Source organism: Boleophthalmus pectinirostris, unplaced genomic scaffold, assembly GCF_026225935.1.
Source record: "Boleophthalmus pectinirostris isolate CB_2022bp ecotype Guang Dong unplaced genomic scaffold, ASM2622593v1 HiC_scaffold_4, whole genome shotgun sequence".
Lineage (NCBI taxonomy): Eukaryota > Metazoa > Chordata > Actinopteri > Gobiiformes > Gobiidae > Boleophthalmus > Boleophthalmus pectinirostris.
In genome coordinates, this window is record NW_026571353.1 from 26,541,561 (window position 1) to 26,562,134 (window position 20,574).

General features: G+C 38.0%; 1 protein-coding gene and 1 pseudogene across 1 annotated transcript in view; one reads left to right on the forward strand and one right to left on the reverse strand.

Annotated features, from left to right (window-relative positions):
- LOC110172105 (F-box and leucine-rich repeat protein 17) overlaps nucleotides 1–20,574 on the reverse strand; it is a 542,271-nt gene that overhangs the window by 209,846 nt on the left and 311,851 nt on the right. The window lies entirely within an intron of this gene.
- LOC129411386 (5S ribosomal RNA) lies at nucleotides 6,290–6,408 on the forward strand (annotated as a pseudogene).

Below are 20,574 nucleotides of genomic sequence, written 5' to 3' on the forward strand. Positions count from 1 at the left end.
TGATAGCCCCCTTTCTCTCTCTTGCTCCTCTCATCTTTGTCCTGTTCTCTCTGAGTTTTTTTTTTTTTCTCTCTCTCTCACAAACCGCTGCATCTTTTCTTTGATTTGGGTCATCATTGTCTTTTTTCCTCGCCATCGCTTCCTGTCTCATCTGCTCAGTGGGAGGCCAAGAAACCACATCACAAGAGCAAGGTCGCCTACAAGTCTAATTTCCATAGGTTAACTTCAATCTTCTATCTGCATACATCGTGTTTAGTATTAAAATTAGGGGAGTGCAAAAATATTTAATGTTTAATATGAATGATACAGTAACAATATCATGGCTTTTACTAAATTATTTTGTTACAGCGCTACATTTCTGTTGCTTGTTTAGAGGAAGGAAACTTGTTGACATTTTTACTGTTTTGATGATTAAAATGGTTGTGTTTCATATTAACTTTGCACAAGGAGCTGTTTAACAAAGAGTTTTAGTATCACAGTCCTGATTTAGCCTTTATTTTTATTGAAGCATATCGAATTGACTTGAAATATATCGTATCGACTCATATTGAAACAAAAGCTAACTATCTTGAGATATGTATCATATCATGGCTTATGTATCGGATCGGCAACTTCTTAACCCAGCCTTAATTAAAATAATGACAACTATAGCAAGTAGGCAACAGTGTAAATTTTCTCAACATTCATCATACTTTTCATCAATGTAATGTTTTTGCTTGCTAAAGTTAAAAAAAAAAAAAGTAATTGGTGATGTTTAAAGGTGCATTGTGGTATTCTATTCTGGTTGGGTTTGCTACCTGCTGGTCTCCATGGAGATGTTAATGCTTTCTCTGAAATGTTCCATGGTATGACATTAAACACATCCATATAGCATTTATTAAATATGGGTGTATCTATGATTCAAAAATACAATAATTCCATCTGTGAATAGTGGCGACTCTCCACAGATCTGATCTGTAATGTAGTGTAGTGCTGTAACCTGTTTGTCTCCCTGATTATAGATACTGTAGGTTCAATTTGTATTGTGGAACATTCTAGACATTCAAGCAAAACCAGACCAGACCAAAAGACATTTCTGTTGACTAACCAAATTATACTAAAAGGTACTTAATTAAACAATATGATTTTAATGTACCTTTTTCAATCATACATGCCTTTTGATTGACCAAATAATTTTTTTATTTAGTTAATTAAATTAGCAGAGATTTTATCGTTTAATATTAAATTAATTGTTTTTAACAAATTTAAGAGTTTATTTGCAAAAACAGATAAGTAGCATTTTCAAAGGTGTTCGGAGGCTTCCAGTTTACTCTTTGAATAGTTTTCAAAAGCAAACACATCTAAATAAAATTTCATCCTTGATAAATACTAAGAAATTTATCAAAACGGAGATATCTGTTTTAAAGTTTCAATATTATGCAAAATTGGAGCAGAGTGTTTTCTGTTTGAGAGAAGAACTCAGCCTAAATATGCAGGATTTGTGAGTTAAAACACAACTCCAGGCCTGTTTGTAATGAGGAAACAAAGTTATAATACAGATCAGAAAATAGCGCTAAGTTTGTAAAAAGTTTCATAAAATCCTGCACATTTCTAGTTCTACTGCGGTATAAAGACTTGTATTTCTGTTCTAGATGAAGTCGTGTTGATGGGTTGAATGTAAATTGCTTCAGTAATGACCTCAGTGTGGAGCGTGTCTCACTGATGTTCGTTTGTGCTGGATCTAATTAATAGTCTTCATTTACAGTCAGCAATTATTGTGATTCATTGTTTTAATGACTCAATAGCTTCTTCATGAATATATATGTAAAAATATTATGATGAATAATTGATCAAAATGAGTTAAAGTGAATGGCATGCTGTTACTTATACTGGATGTTTTATTAGATACAGGGGTGTAGTGGGCGTGCTACGTGGCGGTACACCGTCCACCCACTTCTCCTGACGTGAGGTATAAAAAAACAAAAAACAAATATAAAATGGATATAACTTAAATGTCAAACTGGAGCCGTTGGCAAAGTGAAAACAACCTGCATAGGCTCATGATATCCGCAGTACTGTCCTATAGTGACCTGCCACATGAGGGACCAGGAATGAACCAGGATTGAAACTAGGACTGAACAAGGACTAAACCAGGACTAAACCGGGTCTAAATCAGGACTAAACCAGAACTGAACCAAGACAGTGTCAGGATGGGCCCGGAGGTGCACCAGCGTAGATCGTGGGGTGACCGCAGGTGAATGGACTGATAGCGCTTTGCAGACACTCTGCTGTGTGGGCTCAGGGTTCTCTCTCTTTAGTCCTGGTTTAGAACCGGTTTTAGTCCTGGTTCAGTCCTAATTTAGTCCTGTTTTAGTCCTAGTTCAGTTGTGGTTTAGTCCTGTTTTAGTCCTGGTTCAGTTCTGGTTTAGTCTTGTTTTAGTCCTGGTTTAGTCCTGGTTATGATTTTGCCGGCGTTTGTCTGTTTGTTTGTTTTTTTGTCTGTTAGCAACATAACTCAAAAAGTTATGGACCGATTTTGATGAAATTTTCAGGATTTGTTGGAAATGTGAAAAGGAAGAACTGATTTCATTTTGGGGGTGATCCGGAAGAAATCCTGGATTCTGGATCACTTTGAAATTTTAGTTAACATTGTGGTAAATGGGGCCAAAAATTTTGTTTCTCAATATCTCGGTTGATTATTGACCAAACCCCATGAAATTTGACTCAGGGATGGACAATGGGATCCTCTTTCATATTCCAAAGGCTGATCCGGATCTGATCCAGAAGACTGATTTTATTGCAATTTATATAAAAAATGGGGGTAGTCCTTGGCGGAGGTCTGCGCTCTCTGAGTGCTTTTCTAGTTTAGATCTGGTTTAGACCTGGTTTAGACCTGTTTTAGTCCTGGTTTAGTCCTGGTTTACTCCTGGTTTAGTCCTGGTTTACACCTGGTTTAGTCCTGGTTTAGTCCTGGTTTAGACCTGGTTTAGACCTGGTTTAGTCCTGGTTTACACCTGTTTTAGTCCTGGTTTAGTCCTGGTTTAGTTCTGGTTTAGACCTGGTTCAGTCCTGGTTCATGTGTTGTAGTCTATGATTTATGTTCTGTACGTGATTATGAACAGCGCTAAGGTTAATAACATGATTCAGCATCATTTTGAGAAAAAAAAAAAATCAAATATTACATATTTTTTATGTATGTCCTGAAAGTATTTTTTTTATTTTTTTATTTTTTTAAATAAACACACAACAATATATATTTGACCCCTGTGTGTATTTTGGCATGTTGTGTGTTTGGGTTGTTTGACTATGTGGGGTTGGGGGTGCGGGGGTTGGGTTGGTGGGTGGGTGGTTGGGTGGTTGGAAATGCGGGACTTCTTTTTAATCACTGTAAAGCACTTTGTGTTGCATTTTGTATGAAAAGTGCTTTATAAATAAAGTTTGATTTGATTTGATTTGAAGTGTGGCTTTTGGGATGGAGACGGCCTAGATATATAAATATAAACTCTTCTTCATGGAATTGGTATTTATTTTGGTTTATTAATTGTTGTTTTGAGATTAGTTCCTGGCTTCAGCAATAGGGTGAATGTCTCTCCCCTCTCTCCATCCCCATCTGCGTTTACAGTATGTGTCTATAGGTTAGTTGTGATGTTATCTGAAGCATAAAGGCTAATGCACACCAAAGAGCGGCGCATCATTTGACAAATTACTAGAGTGATTTCCAAAAATTTTCAAAAGGGAAAGTGAAAAAAAATATCCATCTCAACCTTTTTTCCCTTTTATCTTCACAAACCTTTCCATCGTGAGCTTTCCTCGAGTTTACCAACCCCCCTGTCTGCAGTGTAAAACCCTCTCTCCATGGGTGGTATTGTTGGCCTGGTGGCGCATTACCAGTGGAGAGTGAACCCAGTGACAGATGACAGGAGGCTAGCAGTGGGGATCCTGGAGTGCGTTTTACCACCAAAAGTCTCTGAAACCAGTCCCTCCAATGCAACAGTATCTGCCCTAATCTTACTCAAGCTCCGCTCATTACACACTCAGCATGGGCCGGAGACTGCAGCACGGGAGGCTCCGCAACTGGGATACGCCAAGTGAGGAACTGGATTTTTTTATTTTTATGGATCCGTATGCAGCCTGTGCTTTTACAGTTTTAAAAATGGAACTACAATCACGACTGAACATTGGTTGCCAGTCTCTTAAACTGTGAACTCTCATAAGCTCTCATAAGTACATTACTGCATTGTACGGCATTGTCAATTTGTGTGGAACTGAAATGTGTTTGACTGTACTGGTATCTCAAATAAACAAAATACAGACTACAAATACAAGTTATTCTCATTCTCGGTATATTCTCGGACTCATGTGGAAGATAAGGGTCTGTTTAAATGAGAACACTTATGGGTAAAAACTACAAAATATTTTATCAGGAAGTGCCTTTCGTTTAAATGGTGATGGCGTTTTTGAGGCTTAAAAACGCAAAAATCTGAAACCACCCTACAGAGTGGAAAAGTTGAATACGTTCCAGCCGTAGCATTTCTGTCTACACTGCCCAAGACGCAAAACTCTGGTCAGATCTGCTCATGTTGCGTACGTGTTTACGTCACATATATCACCACCTAGTGTCACCACGAGCCGCCTGACATGCATACCCAATCGAATTCCACACACTTTTGCGTCACCGTATGCACGCAGATTTCCTCCCAAAAACACTCGTCTAAACATGGAATAAAAAGAGAAGACGCGACACCACTTTTGCTTTTTCTGTTCAGACCATCATCATATAAAAGTAGCCTAAGTGCCATTTTAAAAAGTGTTGGAAGGCAAAAGCAAAAATAAATATGATACCATCTTTGATAAATACTAAAAAAAATTAAGTCACTGAGCAGCAAAGGCTGCACTAGCACTGGTTAATGATTGGCTGCTGGTGCTGGGGTTTAGGTAGTGAAGTTCCAGGTAAGAATTATTTTTTTATGTTCATTTTTTTTCAGCATTGGAACTGGCAACCCAAATGAGACTCTTGCGAGGCTCATTCTGCTTTCTAATTGGATAATCGTCTCGAGAACCAAAACACCAAATTATAACGTAAACAGCTTGGCCATCACGCCTAATGTTTTTGTAATTAAGAATAAATCAGCATTACAATAAAAAAAAAACAATATTTGATTTGAACATACTGTATCTACCTTGTATCCAGGAACACAGTAACACACATGTTAAGGGATTTTTTTTTTAAATGGTGTGAATGTGAGACAAAAATACCATAGAAAATGCTCATTTCAAGCGTCATAAACAAGCTTAATAGGCATCGACACATGAGGAGAGAGAGCGTGTGTGTCTGTGGCAGAGCTGGAACAGGCCATAAGTGGAGTATAAATGGAGCTCTGCAGGATCACATGAGCAGGACTGGAGCAATATGGGGCTCACTGAGTCAAACAAGAGCTGCCCGGGACACAGCACACACAGATGTCGTACGGAAAATAGTTTAGAATCCTGCAGTGATATAAAGGAAATATATTTTACTTCAGGTTAATAAAAAGACTAATCAAAAAATCTCTCAGCAGTTCATATCACAGTTCTACAGTTTAAATGACCTGGCCAAGCAGAACCGCATGAAACTTTATGAAGACAAATGAGTCATGAAGTGTATCCTGTAGCCCTATTTCCAGAGGGAGTGATTGACAGGTGAATTAACCAATCAGAGAGATGCATGTTCAGTTTCTGGCAAAAACAAAGAGGACTGAGAAACGATACCTGTTATTACATATCTCAGGAAAAATAAGTTACAATTTTCTTTTGAATGATACAAGATTTTTTGAGAGGAGATGTTTTCCACATTTGAGAGACCGTTGCTACAAATTAGCCGCTGTGGTTGGACCAAGTTTGGACAGAGGCTTTTCATGTTCTATGGTCCGATTCCAGATCCTTCTGGTTGGAACAGAATGTAGAAGGACTCGCTGTTCAGGCAGTTCAAAGATGTAGAAATTCTAGCATGGATAATTCATTAAATTTTTGAGGAAGGCCTATATAGTGTTGACAAAGGCTAAACTTACGACTATTTCTTCACATAGTTTCCCTTCTTTATCAGCTGTCTTCGTTTGCATTTTTCCACTTTTGTCCGTACTTTTGGCTTCATAACCAATTCATTGTATATATATATTTTTGATTCTTGTAAGCTTGAAGCCATGTTATAATGCCATTTATTTTGTTTCATTCACTCAGATTATTTTTTCATCTATATTGCCAAAGCTCAAAATGCTCTATTCCACCTTGTGATGTCATGTAGTGGTAGTTTTCAAGTTGACGGCTACCTTTTTTGTGTGGCCATACTGGCTTGTCAAAACCTGATCCCGTCAGATCTCAGAAGCTAAACAAGGCCGGGCCTGGTTAGTGCTTGGATGGGAGACCACAGAGGAAAATCAGGTGCCACAGGGGGGCACCAGTCACAAAAAAACTGTCATTGTGTCCTTGGGCAAGACACTTCACCCACATTGCCTAGTATGAAAGTGGTGTGTGCATGAGTGATAGTGGTGGTCGGAGGGTCTGATGGCACCGATTGGCATGGCAGCCTTGCTTCCGTCAGTGTGCCCTAGGGCAGCTGTAGCTAGAATAATAGCTTACCACCACTGGATATGGAGAAAAAAAGAATAATGAATTTATGAAAAATGCTCTGTAAAGCGTCTTTGTGACATATGTCTGTGAAAAGCGCTATATAAATAAAGACTTACTTACTTACTCTTACCTTTAAGTTCAGTAAAAATTTGCAATTCCAGGTCTGAAACTTATCCAAACTATTCTATTGAAGGTTTATGGAGTTTAAAAACACAGTGGAGCACTTCCTGTATTACCACATGATGTCAGAAAGTGGAACAGCGTGTTTTCAGTTTGAGAGAAGAATTTGCAGGGTTTGTGTGTTAAACTTGTGAATGAAACAAAACACAACTCCAGGTATGTTTATAATGAAGAAAACAGCTTTATAGTATGGATATTATAATACGGACTCCTTTTAAAATTACAACAACATATTGGTAATGCTTGTTTGGGTCTAGATTTTATTATTTTTTTAACTGCCAATCACAAACATTGCCATAAAGTAAACACTTCTGATCATCTCATGTGTTTTTGGAAACACAAGCAAAACACTGAAAATAATTGTGCCACCCACCCATCCTGTAAACCGGACAGCTAATAGCATTCAGATGATCTAAGCCGAGTTGTATAAAACATAGAAACTAAATATTGGCAAGACGAGTTGGACAGTAAAGCCCAGTGACATCAGATGGATAGGATCACAGTGAAGTAACTATAATAATATGGCCACATTATAAACAATGTAATCCAACTAAACGTCAACACCACTCACGTCCAAGAAAAGAGAAGAGCGTAAAATGGTGGATACGCCTTGGTAAAGAGAAAATTATAGGTCTTTTATTATCCTGTTTAGTGATTGATGTTATAATGTTGTTTCTTCATCAAAAACATACCTGGAGTTTGTTACATCTGCACATGTTTGACACACAAACCCTGCATTTTCAAAAACCGAGTACTTCTCTCAAATGGAAAACACTCTGTCCCAACTTGTGATGTTATATCAGAACACAGGAAGTGCTCCACTGTGTTTTTAAACTCCATACGCCTTCACTAGAATCATTTGGATAATTTCAGACCTGGAAATGTCAATCTCAAAAGGTAAAAAGAGCTAAAAAAGAGAAAGTGTGTGAATGAAACAAAACACAACTCAACGTATGTTTCTGAGGTGGTAACGATGATCTAACATGTCTAAAAGCTCAAGGGTCAATTTTGTGTACTATAGGACCTTTAAAGAAAAAAATTGTATGCTTTCTTCTGGTATTTAGTGATCTATCACACACATAATCTTTTATTTTTTTTTTTTCAGTGTAGTCCAAAAGGTTGATCTTAAACAACTTGTAACGCTTGTAACAAGTATGATCAGAACATACAGGATTACTCAAAATGCCCAAATGATTCAAAATACAACTAAGGTGGTGTCCACATGGCAACAGTTTTTGGTCGAAACGGTGAAGTTTTTATTCGTTTTGGCCTTTCGTCAACACGGCGTTTCAGGTGGATGAAAACAGTGTTTTTTGAAAAAGGGTTTCAGAGTGGAGAAATCTGAGAACATTGCGTTGTCGTGTGGACAAGCAAACCGCAGCTTTTAGAAAACGATGACGTCACGACCCCGTCATCGCCACATGAGAACCCTGCGCAGGAAGGACTTTATGCGCATGCGCTGTTTGTAGTATTGTGTATCCAGTGGCTCTGGCAGTATCCTGTATACAGCACCACATACAGGTGTGGCAAATGTATTACATTGTTTTCACTCAGTGCTCTGTTGTCATGTGGATGTGAATATTTATTAATCCGACGCTTGTGGACGTGAATTTTTTTCAACCCGCAAAAAAAAAAAATTTAATCCAGGAGCGTTGCCGTGTGGACGTGGCCTCAGAGTATCTTATGTCGGGGGAAACCATGGCTAAGAAGGTCAAATTAGCAACATATTTTCACTTTAAAAGAACAATAAACCTTCATAATTTACTGTAAGACGACGGTGCCAGATGATGAGTCCACCTTAGCGTGACTGTTATTTCAACATAACACAACAAGCTCCAAGAACCTCTCTTCACCCTCCATGAGATATTCCAAAAAACACAAATCAGCCAATGTTTAGAAGGCTGGAGAGACACGAGCGGGATAATGAACATTTAACATGCACTTAATAGATTACGTTCACATTGTGGAATTAAATCATTTCAAAATCCCACAGGGGGCATTGCTCTAAAGGCAAAGAGCTGTTTCTATCATTTATCACTTTAATAAGCTGAATAATGTCACAACTGTTTGTAACTAATAGTGAAAGGTTTATTTTTGCCTGATTACAAAAGATGTTCAACTTTTGAACCAGTTTATGTCAAGTTGAAGATTTTAGGTATAATGCTAATATACCTGCATTTTGACCAGTCCTACTACAGAAACAGAACGAGGGATGCATCAAACCTGCATCAGTTTTGATACTGATACTGATACTGGTACTCGATACTATCAACCGATACCAGGGCAGAGAATGATAATATAATTTATTCAGATTAAACACAAATTACATATTATAAACAATGATCCAAATGTTTTATAACTGGCATTTATCATTTAAACAAGGGTCATCAAACTAAGGCCCAACTCCGGCCCCACTCCAGCCCTCCACCCCCCTTTGACCGGACCCCCAGCCCCTCTGCCCCCCACCACTTGAACTGGCCCAATGAGGCAACCTTCAAAAGTTGCCATGGCCTATTTTTATTTATTTTTTTATTACTTTATGGCAAATAATAACACAGCTGCCTCTTGTATTTTGTTGATGTATTTTGTTGATTTTTTCAATTAAAAATGTATATTTCTATGAAGTATTTATATTTATTTTTAAATAATTATATGGCGTATTTACCTTTGACACCAAATTTTCATCACCTAACAAGCTCGAGATCAAGTGACAGTCAACACACACAGAGTTCTGTAGTGCAGTTAAGGACAGCAAAATGGCGAGTGTTAAAATACGAAAACTTGACAGAGTGCAGAGTTTTCCAAGAACAGTGGACGACCAGTTATTTTTTTGTTCAGTGTAAGGACCGTGCAGTTTGTCTAATATGTAAAAAAAGTGTGGCGGTTTTCAAAGAATATAATCTGCTTCGTCCTGGTCATACAATTCTGTTATACGAGTGACCCAGGCCCCCTCATCACAGTCAGGAGCGATAATGTGGCCCCCAGAGAAAAAAGTTTGGTGACCCCTGATTTAAAATAACTATAGAACAACTTTAAAAAAATACAAGTTCAATATTACGGGGTGTTTTGGGTCAACATTGACCAGTAAATCATCTTATTACATCAATTTTTATATCAAAATGGGATATCAACTGGACTGATATCTTGGAACCGATATCCAATCCATCAAAATTCTCAATATCGCCACCGATATTTGACACCAGTATCGTATCACTGCATCCCTAAACATAACTATTCATAGGTTAATGGTTTGAAGGATTTTGTTAGGACCTTCCATCATTCAAAAGTTAAAATATTTTGAATTGATTTGCTCAATTGCTATGGTGATGGAGGACTATTGTTATAGCTTGAAAACCATGAAAATGTAAGTATTTTAGAATGACTCCACATCAGCATGGTTTCTCCGACGCTAAAAGCACCTAGACTTTTTCCAGGCACCAGAATGGAGGGCTGGGTTCTTTTGGTCTGTCAGTGGAGTTTTATGTCTTGGCTTCGCTACAGTAACGCCCAGCATGGATCGCACAGCACCACCTGAGAAGAAGTGTGCGTATGTGTGTGTACGTGTGTGTTCATGTGTGTCGACGTGTGTGTGTCTAACCCACCACCTGTTAGCTTGCACACAGAGCCAAGGCCCATCTAGCTCCAGAAGTGTGTGCATGTCAGGTTTGTGTGTGCGTGGACATTTGTGCGTGCTCCGCTCTGTTTTCCTCGTGAAGCTGTTCCTCATTAATCAATTTACGGAGGGACGGTCACATGGGCACACTGTCTTCTCCTCCTACACATTTTTTTTTTTTTTTTTTTTTGCGGGTGGCTGTGTACAGCTCACGTCAACCACCTCCTGGACACACTGAAGCCTGCACCAGAACACACAAACCACCTTCTACAGACATAAAACTATGGATTAGAATGTGTGTTTTTTCTCTTTTAAGAAGTCAATATGTAATTTTAAAGGTACATTGTGTAACTTTTCTAGTGGAGGGACCGTCAAATGCTTTTTTCCATTCCAGACAAAGCATGTTATTGCTTTTTATTGTTCAAGTTACAGGACAGATCTGTGTAGAGCAGGGATGGCCAATATCTCGATAACATATTTTCATGAAATATATATCAATATAATGCTTATATTTAATTCTGATTTCACTTCACTTGTTTGTCTTTTCTGTGGGCTCCTGTTGGCCCAGCACAAGAAGCAAGTTTATGCAAATGAGCCATGTGCTTTTAAGTTCTGTTTCTGTAAAATATAAACAAATGTGCGCAAAACTGCATTAAGCACATTATAATAAATGGGCTGATGTGGCTTTATAGTCGTTACAGTTTATATGTTGTAAAGTTTAGTAATGTCAAAGTTATTTATGCAAAAGATTTTGATTAATATGCTGCGGTGTATAACTTGTACAATAGTGTTTAGAAATGTTTAGTTTGATCTGCACAGTGGATTGTGAGATACAGTTCATAGCTACTTACTGCTGGAACATGGATCTTTTAAAATAAGGAATCTCACGAGCTTCCTGTGCCAAAGGAGCTCATGAAAAAAGGCAATATGTATTATTTCTTCTGTTATTTTACAGTTAAATTATTATTTTAGTATACAGGGTTTCACTTCGTAGAAACGTCTGACCTCACAGCATTAGGATTCGTTTACTCGACAGTAGGCGGGTACTTTTTGTCATTTAACCAATAGCTGCTATTTGGTAATCGCGTATGTAATGCGCCGCTAATGGTGCTAACTGGAATATTAAGCTTTTCCCAAATCCCGTAGGAAGAAGGGCAATAACGTCTTTCCCTTGATGAAATTCACCAAACTCTCTCTCTTTATTCCGGCTTTAAATCCTCGATCTCGGGAATCATTGGACAACACTGAATATATGGCTCTTTGCGGACTGGCTGGTGCCCGAACTTGCACTTCCGGGGTTTTAGCGAGCCATCTAGTGTATTTTGATTCCTGACCTAGTTGCTGGAGAGAAATGAAATTGAGCAGAGGTACCAGCCTGGCAATTTTTTTCCTACATGAAAACCCTACTTCTTTGCACTTCGATAAAAAAAGGACCTTGTGGAATGTGTCATATTTGTTTTAGCAGTAGTTTTGGGGGCTTATTTTCCCTGTACAGATATCGAGATATATCAAAATATATAGATTTTTTGCTCCATATCGCCCTGCCCGAGTAGAGAGGTGACCCTGCTCATAGTCAGAATGCAGGGTTTAGGTATTTTGATCTATAAAACCACCTGTAAATGAATACACGTAAGGTAGAGCTGTTTAATGTCATACTGTGAAACATTCCAGGAAGAGCAATGACATATCCATAGAAACAAGCAAGTGACGGACCCTCAACGAAAAAATTACATAGTGCACCTTTAACCATTTGCATCGACTAATCAAGTAATGAAGTAATTTGTACTTCAAAGACTGTGAGAAGTACAAAAATACATATAAAAAATAAAATAACACTGCATCTGAATATCACCATTATAAATATTAACTTTACAGTGAAAAACAAACCGTTTTCTGTCATTTCTCTGAATTCTTGTCAACCATGTTCAAAAGTCTCAGTAGCACTAAGAGAGGAAAAACCTGAGAAAGTTTACAGGGGCTTAAATGTGCTTACTGTCACTGAAGGCTCATAAACAACACATTTTATGATGGAGGCAAAAGTGCACTATAAAACCCTATCCCATGACAGGACTGGCCCCAGAGCACGGTTAGGGTCTGTCTGCATTAGCAAGCACACAACACATTAAAAGCTCTTTAAAGTGTTTGAGAAGTACATAGGTGGACTGCTGGCTTTCTTTTATATTCAGACCGATACTTTCTTAATGACCTCATGTCTGCATTCGGGATTAAAGGTGCATAATGAACCTTTTCTGGAGTTTAGGCGAAGACATGATTGTCACCATGGAGATATTACTGCTTTTATATTCAGACATGCTTTTCTTAATGACCTCATGTCTGCATTTTGGATTAAAGGTGCACTATGAAACGTTCCTGGAGTCCACCGCATGTTACTGTTTTGCCTGGTGTGTTTGGTTTGACAGTATGGCATTAAACTTGCAGAAATCGTTTACAGTTGTGCCAAAAATACCTTGAACACCATCAAAGGACTTTAAAGGTCCAATATTATGCTAAATTAACTATTGTGTGCTGTAAAGGGACAGTCTGGAATTTTGGACATAAGACCTCATTGCCTGGTGAACCAGAGTGTTTAAGACTTGTGGACGGAATTAAATATTCCATCCAGTCCTTTTATTTGCAGACGTCGTTAGTGCTAGGCTAGTGCATGTCAATGGCCATAGTTAGCCTGCCACTAAAAACAGTCTTACCCACTCCACAAAGCACCCAAAGCAAATCTATTATTACGCCAGACTATTGATGTAAATGTCTGTGTCGATAGAATAATGTCTGAAATAAAACTAACCTTGCATCACATGAATCGTCACATGTTGAGGGACTATTTTCTCAGCAGCAGCGAAATTTTACTTTGCCGGTAAGATAGACTTGATATCAGTCCGCCGCTGCCAAGCTTTCTATCAGGAAGTACAACTCACTGCTGCTGCTCAGACATAAATCCTTCAAATGCAAGGTTGATTTTACGTCTAAAATTATTCTATCAACACAGACATTTACATCAACAGTCTGGTGTAGTAATAAATTTGTTTCAGGTGCTTTGTGGAGTGGGTAAGACAAGGCAAACTAACTATGGCCAATGACATGCACTAGCCTAGCCTAGTGACCTCTGCAAATACAAGGACTGGATGGAATATTTTAAAAAGTGTCTCCACACGTCTCCAACACTCTGGCTCAGTAGGAAATGACGTCCTATGTCCAAAATTCCGGACTGTCCCTTTAATAATGCTGTTATCTCCTCAAAAACGTACCTGGAGTTGTGTTTTGTTTCATTTACACATGTTTGAGTAGCTGTTTATTATTAGTCTGTTCACATCTCCATAGCTCAAAATGCTCTCTTCCACCTTGTGATGTCATGAAGCATTAGTTTTCAAGTTAACAGCTACCTTTTACCTTTAGTTACAAGAGATTGTCAATTCCTGGGCTGAAAATAGCGCAATATGGGCCCTTTATATTAACTATTAATGATAAAGTCCAACATTTATGGATTTTTATTTTGGATATTCCCTCCAAAACCAGTAAATCCCCATAGATTTCCATAGGTTCTTGCCCACCATCTGCGATCACGACACCATCAAACTCTAGAAGGTGATCCCAACCTGTGGGTAAATGACAAATCCTCCTTCACAATGGTTTATTTTAGGCTGTGGAAGTGTGGAAATCTGGAGGTGTGTAGCTCCTCCTCACGGTGCCAAAGAGTCACGAGTCATTGAGGTAAATGAATTTCAGAAACACAACGACGCCACAGCACTGACAGCTGCAGGCCCGGCTGTGAGCTGGTGTGTCCTCCAACCTAAACTTTCCTCATTTCTTAGGAGCCCCTCGGAGACTACATGACAAATTCAACACAACCACATTTTATCTCATCTGACATCCCGCACAACGAGGAAATAAACATAAGCTGACAGCCAATCAGAATGCCCATCTGCTGGTCGCCGGTCGGACTTCTCGGCGTTTGGAAGAAGAAGGACTAATTTCAGCATGGGACACACCTCTGCAATAGTCACTTGAGGGGGGTAGGAAAAAACGGTTGCTATGGGAGACGTGATTGGAGGAAACGGGTGCAAAAAGCAGCCAGGCACGGAGGACCAGGAAATGTAATTCACGGGGAAGCTGTCTGGATATGACATCTCGGGGAGCTATTCAATCTGCAGCCCCCAGCCTCAAGTGGTGCCCGGTTGGTGTGGTGGCAGGGAGGTTACCACTGTGAACTCACCGCCTGTCAACCACGCTCCGGTCTGCGAGAGGGGAAAATACAAGATGGAGAGAGGGAGGAATAGGAAGTGAAAGAGCAGCCGAAATGCAACTCCGAGAGAGCATTGTAGATGTGATCCATAAGCTGCCAGGGTAAGGTATTGATTTTGACAATGTGGAGAAGGGTACGATATATTTTTTGGACAGAATTGTAGAGGAAAATAGGTGGAAAACAAGAATAAAATCTGAATCAGACGGAGTAGATTTGAGAACCACATATATAAGAAATTAAAGTACACCTATTTTGCAAAATGGACTTTTTAGAGCTTTTAACCATGTTATAGTTGTTACCCCTCAACATTTACTCAAGTTGTATTTTGATTGATTTGTGCATATTTGAAGATTCTTTAATTACTTATTTTCAAGATGCTATGGAAGCCGGGGGGCTCATAACAAACGCAAATGCTGCAACAAATACAAACGCCACAACACAACAAAAAAAGCCACAACACAAAAAAGCCACAACGAAAGTGACGGCGGGACTCTATTTTCCGACGGACCAAGCGATTAAAGGATCAAGTGGAAAGTGAATGGGAAAAGTTGAAGAAGAACAAGATTGTGAAAAGTAAAGGAATGGACAGTCGCTTGGTCCGTCGAAAAATAGAGTCTTGTGGTCACTTTCGTTGTGGCTTTTTTTGGTTTGATGTGGATTTTTGTTGTGTTGTGGCATTTGCATTTGTGTTGTCACATTTTTATTTGTTGCGGCATTTGCGTTTGTCCAGGCTTCCGTAAGATGCCATATTGCCAATCAAGCCTCGTTTTCACCACCTTCACCACTAATTGTATTTTCTTAATCGGTATTTTTTAATAACATATGACTCAGCAGCATCATGTAGTCATTTTGGTACACATTTAAAAATCCTGACTTCTTTTATTAACTCTTTTTAGATGAGTATTGCCAAATAAAATGTGCAAAATAACATAATGATCCACACGTGTCATAGATTATAACTATACAGCATTAAAAGTATCTTCTTTGAGATGCCACCAGGCAAGTCACAGGTCAGATCTTCAAAAAAAAGCGACTACATACAAGGTATTTTATTGACTATAAAAGACACCTGTAACTGAATAGCTGCAAGAAATGTACACTTAATGCCACACTGCAAAACGCAATAACATCTCCAAGAGGCAAGACCCAAAAGTTACAAAAAAAATAAATAAATAAAATGAAATGGGAACCTTCATTAGACTCATTCAATCAAGTTATAAAAAAGTATATTTGTTTACATTATTTGTTGTCTGCATACCCAAATTGAAGAACATACCTCAGAACCTTTATAAAGACTAAATAAAAACGTGACGACCTGTTGGTACATTGTTGGAAGGTAATTCTACTCTTCAAAAATCTTTAGGGGATGCAGGCTGGCACAGTCTACACAGGACAACAGTTGCTGGTTCAATTTCAGATCAAAGTGAGAATTGTACAGCTAAAAGGTCATATATACATCTGAAAGGAAGTGAGGAGCATGAGACGCGATAGCTCGGCAGTTGTACAGGAGGAAGGAAAGGCTCAAAGCGAAAACGTGATCCAGACACCGGCTGTGGTTCCTCTTCTGTCAGGACTGCCTCGCTCAAACTGCTGATAATTGACAACACTGGCTGCAGACTTTCACTGGGAGCACTCTATTCATTACAAACCCAAACAAGCTAAGCCCCACATGCACACGCCGCCTTAGAAGTACATTAGGCGGATGTGGAGTATTAAAGAAATGTAATTCTACACAGGGGGTGGTGGGGGAGGGGAAAAATATCAAAAACACTACAACAAAATGAAAGATGCAGAATTGCCAGGCCTACACTGTAACGTATGTGGTTGAATTGGCTTTTTATTCTACTCAGTATGAAGCAGCAAATATATATAGGAACCACATTATAATTAATAGGGCTAGGTATCATTAAAATGTTGCTGATACAATACTTACCGTGATACATAGGCCATGATACGATACATATCTCGATACAGTGCACTTTCAATTTGATATGATATATTTCACATCGATTTGATATGGTTCAATAAAAAATAAAGGCTAAATCATGGCTGTGATTCTAAAAGTCTTTGTTAAACCACATCTTGTGCAAAGTTCATGAGAAACACAAACATTTTCATGCTCAAAACAATGAAAATGTCAAAAGTGTCGCATAAATGAATTTTCTTCCTCTAAACAAGCAACAAAGCTGTAGCGCTGTAACAAAATACTTTAGTAAAATATACCAAAAAAATACTCTTGGCGATATATCGATACAGCAGCCCACGATATCGATACAGTATCATTACATTAAGTGATATGATATATTGATATTTCAATATTTTTGCACACCTCTAATAATGAATGCAACTTAAATGGCCTTAATAAAGCATAAAGACTTAATTAAGCATACATTTATTTTACCGTTTTAAAAATGTGAGCATTCAGAGCATCCAAATTATTTACGGCAATGAGTCTATAAGCGCTTTTCATAACAGAGCAGGGTGATGGTAAAGGTAACAATAACTAGCATGTTAACACACACTTCCTGATGAAAATGTTTTCTAAGTAGATGCAGACAGCATGACTTATTTTCACCTCAAGAGCTTCTTATACAAAAACAAAAACAAAACAAAACAAAAAACACATACTAGACCTTTAAGATTCAGACTTTGTTAAGGGGTTAGGGCAGACATGTCAGACTCAGGCCCAGGGGCTAAATTTGGCCCGCGATATCATTATATTTGGCCCACGAGATTTTATCAAATATGTATTAGAGCTGGTCCGCCGCTACAGATAGGCTATAGAGACATTATTTATTTAAACTTCTGTTATTATTTTCTGGATTAAATGTTTAAGCAAAACTATTATTAAACATTTACTGTGATTTTAAAAAAAAAAAAAAAAAAAAGGTTTAATATTACATATCTTGAAAGAACAGAAAGCATGCAGATGTTGTTGAAAATTTTCAAGAAATATTTAGTTTGGCCCACGACTTAGTCCCAGTTTTTATTTTTGGCCCTCTGGGAAATTGAGTTTGACACCCATGGGTTAGGGTAATAGTAGTTACTAAGCTTGAATCACTCTTAATAAACAAGCTCTCTGGTTTTCTTCTGTCATTCCAAAGCAGACTCACTATGGGACAGCAGTAACAAAGGTAACATCTAGTGCTGATATGTAAGAATACAACAGAGGTGGGACAGCCAATCGAATTACAAATGGTAGCTTTAAATGTACATCAATTATAAACTACCTTTGTTTTAAAATAAGTAAAACAAACTGATATTGTGATAACGCTGAGTCCGAAGAAGCCAGACAATAAGTTGCTAATATCTTGTGATTTGATGTGGCGCGTTATTGTCATTTAGTCTTAACAACTTAATGATATCCAAATATGCAAATGTGATTGACTTTGTGAGAATTATAGTGAAACGGAAAGCCAACTGATTTCAGAGGCTGCTCAAGTTGCAAAATTAAAAAAGACAAATTTAAAACAAGCTCCAGGCAAACCAATCACGTAATTACTGAGCCAAATGTGTGGTTTTAAAAGTGCCGTCAATGATTCAGCTGAACTAAGTGAAACAACTCATTAAGACCATATATTCAGAACCGGAGAAGCAACTTTGTAAATAATATTTGTATTTGCCTTATTACATTACTTATCAGCGGTAGTGCGTGTTTGTGGAGGAAGTTATCAAAGTAGAAAATAGTTGTCTAATGTGGACAAATCTTCCTACTGGGACAATAAAGTTAAACATTTGAGATTGTGGGTGATTCCTTCATCAATTGAAATTAATAACCCATATTTTGTCAACACTTTACCACAGAGCAGACAAAGAAATGACAAAAAGAAAATGTTAAGAAATTGAAAAAAATGACTTTAACTTCCAATCCAATATGACTTTAAAGAGCTCATATGATGCTATTTTCTGATTTTTGTTATAATGTTTCCTCATCAAAAACATATCTGGAGTTTTATTTAGTTTTATTCAGACATGTTTAACACTCAAACCCTGTATATTTAGGAGTTCTTCTAACAAACAGAAAGCACTCTGCTCCACCTTGTGATGTCATGTGTTAATACAGGAAGTGTTTTTAAACTAATTTCACCTTCACGAGAATCATTTAGGTCATTTTAGCCCTGGAACTGTCCATCTCTACTAAAATAAGATAGAAAAGAGCATTTTGAGCTTTGAAGATGCAGACAGACTAATAATAAAGGACTGGTCAAAAGTGTGAATGAAACAAAACACAACTCCAGGTACATGTTTGATGAAGTAACAACATTATAACAGGGCTAAAAGCGAACAAGAATCCATTCTGCATGATTCTATTCAATTGCTTTATAGGCATTGTAATATAAAAGGACAATGAAATTATGAAACTGCATTATATGATGCCAGTTGTAGGAGCTCCAAGCCACTGCGTCTATGCCTCTTGCATGCTGGTCTCCATGGACATAATATAATAATAATATAGTAGTATAATATAGGCCCTTTACAAAACCCGAATATCTTAATAAACTATTTTTTCATTGTGAATTAAGTCTTTGATCATGCTATTTAATGCTAGTTGAAGTGAAGTTATAATAATACAGACATATATGGAAGGTAATTTGTTTCATCAGATTTTGAAATTTTAATGCCACTGAATTTCTCACTTTGAATGTTTTAACTCTTAACTGGAAAAAAAAAATCCTTTGAATTGTTTTTATTGTGAATTTTAGTTGCTGAAATTTTCAGTGTATAAAATTCAATATAAAAATAAATCACCTTTTACATATTCAGCACAAATATGTTCAAGCTCTCAAATTCAAAAGTCAAAATTCAGAGTGTAAAATCTGCAGTGAAAAACAGAGGACAGAGGTTGTTTCTTACTGGCCGTTCTCATCTGTGGGCGGGGTTTGAGGTTTTGATGAGGATAATTCTGACCAATCAGATCGCTTCACTGCACCATTTCCTGCTTGTTGCTAAGTTAGACTGGATCACTTTTGATCGATTGCTTCTGCCTTGGCATCTTGGCTCTTTCCTGCAAATTTTTACTTTGTGAAATTTACACCCTGAATTTTGACTGCTGAATTTGGGCTTTTGAAAATATTTGAAATTTTTATTCTGAATTTGAAACCTATTGGAAAAATATACTTATATACTATACTATACTATACATTTCAGCAACTAAAATTCATAATATCTTTTTCCAGAGTTAAAAAAGTCAAAGTGAGAAATTTGACGGCATTTAAAACTCTAAATCTGATGAAACTAATTATCTTCCGTAGACTTACAGTGGTATCAGAAATTCTCTTCTCAAAAGTTTTAAAGCAAAGATATCTAAAGGTCATTCAAACCCAACCAACATGTCATAGAAAGATGTGCCAGGAGTCTGAACTGATCTGAATCACAATGCATATTTTGTTTTGTTATTTGGATGCTCGCAATGTCCTTATTTGTGTACACCTGCCAGCATCTCCAATATTTCCACCCTAGCAAACATACATGCAAATCGTCCCTATCTTTTCCAGCAGTTGTAAGTCAGCGTGGCATATTCCCCGCTGTACAAACATTGCTTTTTTATGAATACATTCCAGAGTATTGAGCTCTCCCCACGAGCACCTGCAAGGCCCATCCAGGTATGACATCATGGAGGAAAGCGCCTCTTTTCACTCCCACCGCCGCACAGTGAGAGCGGCGGGGCCTCCCTGCTGCTGCTGGCCTATCACAGCCCTCCTTCACAATCTGAGCACCGCTGTTTGGACCACACCAGTTTTGAGGCTCACGCTGGGGACAAGATGGGGACTAACAAGTGCACGAGGAGGGCTGGGCGGCTTCAGATGACTTGAATTACTTTACGAGGATAACTTGAATCTGTTTTTGGAGGTCTATATGTTATGTATTGGGTGAAGTCGCACGGTGATTCGGCTGATTTTTAAGATGGATGCCCTTCCAGTCAGACCTTCAGTCATGCACG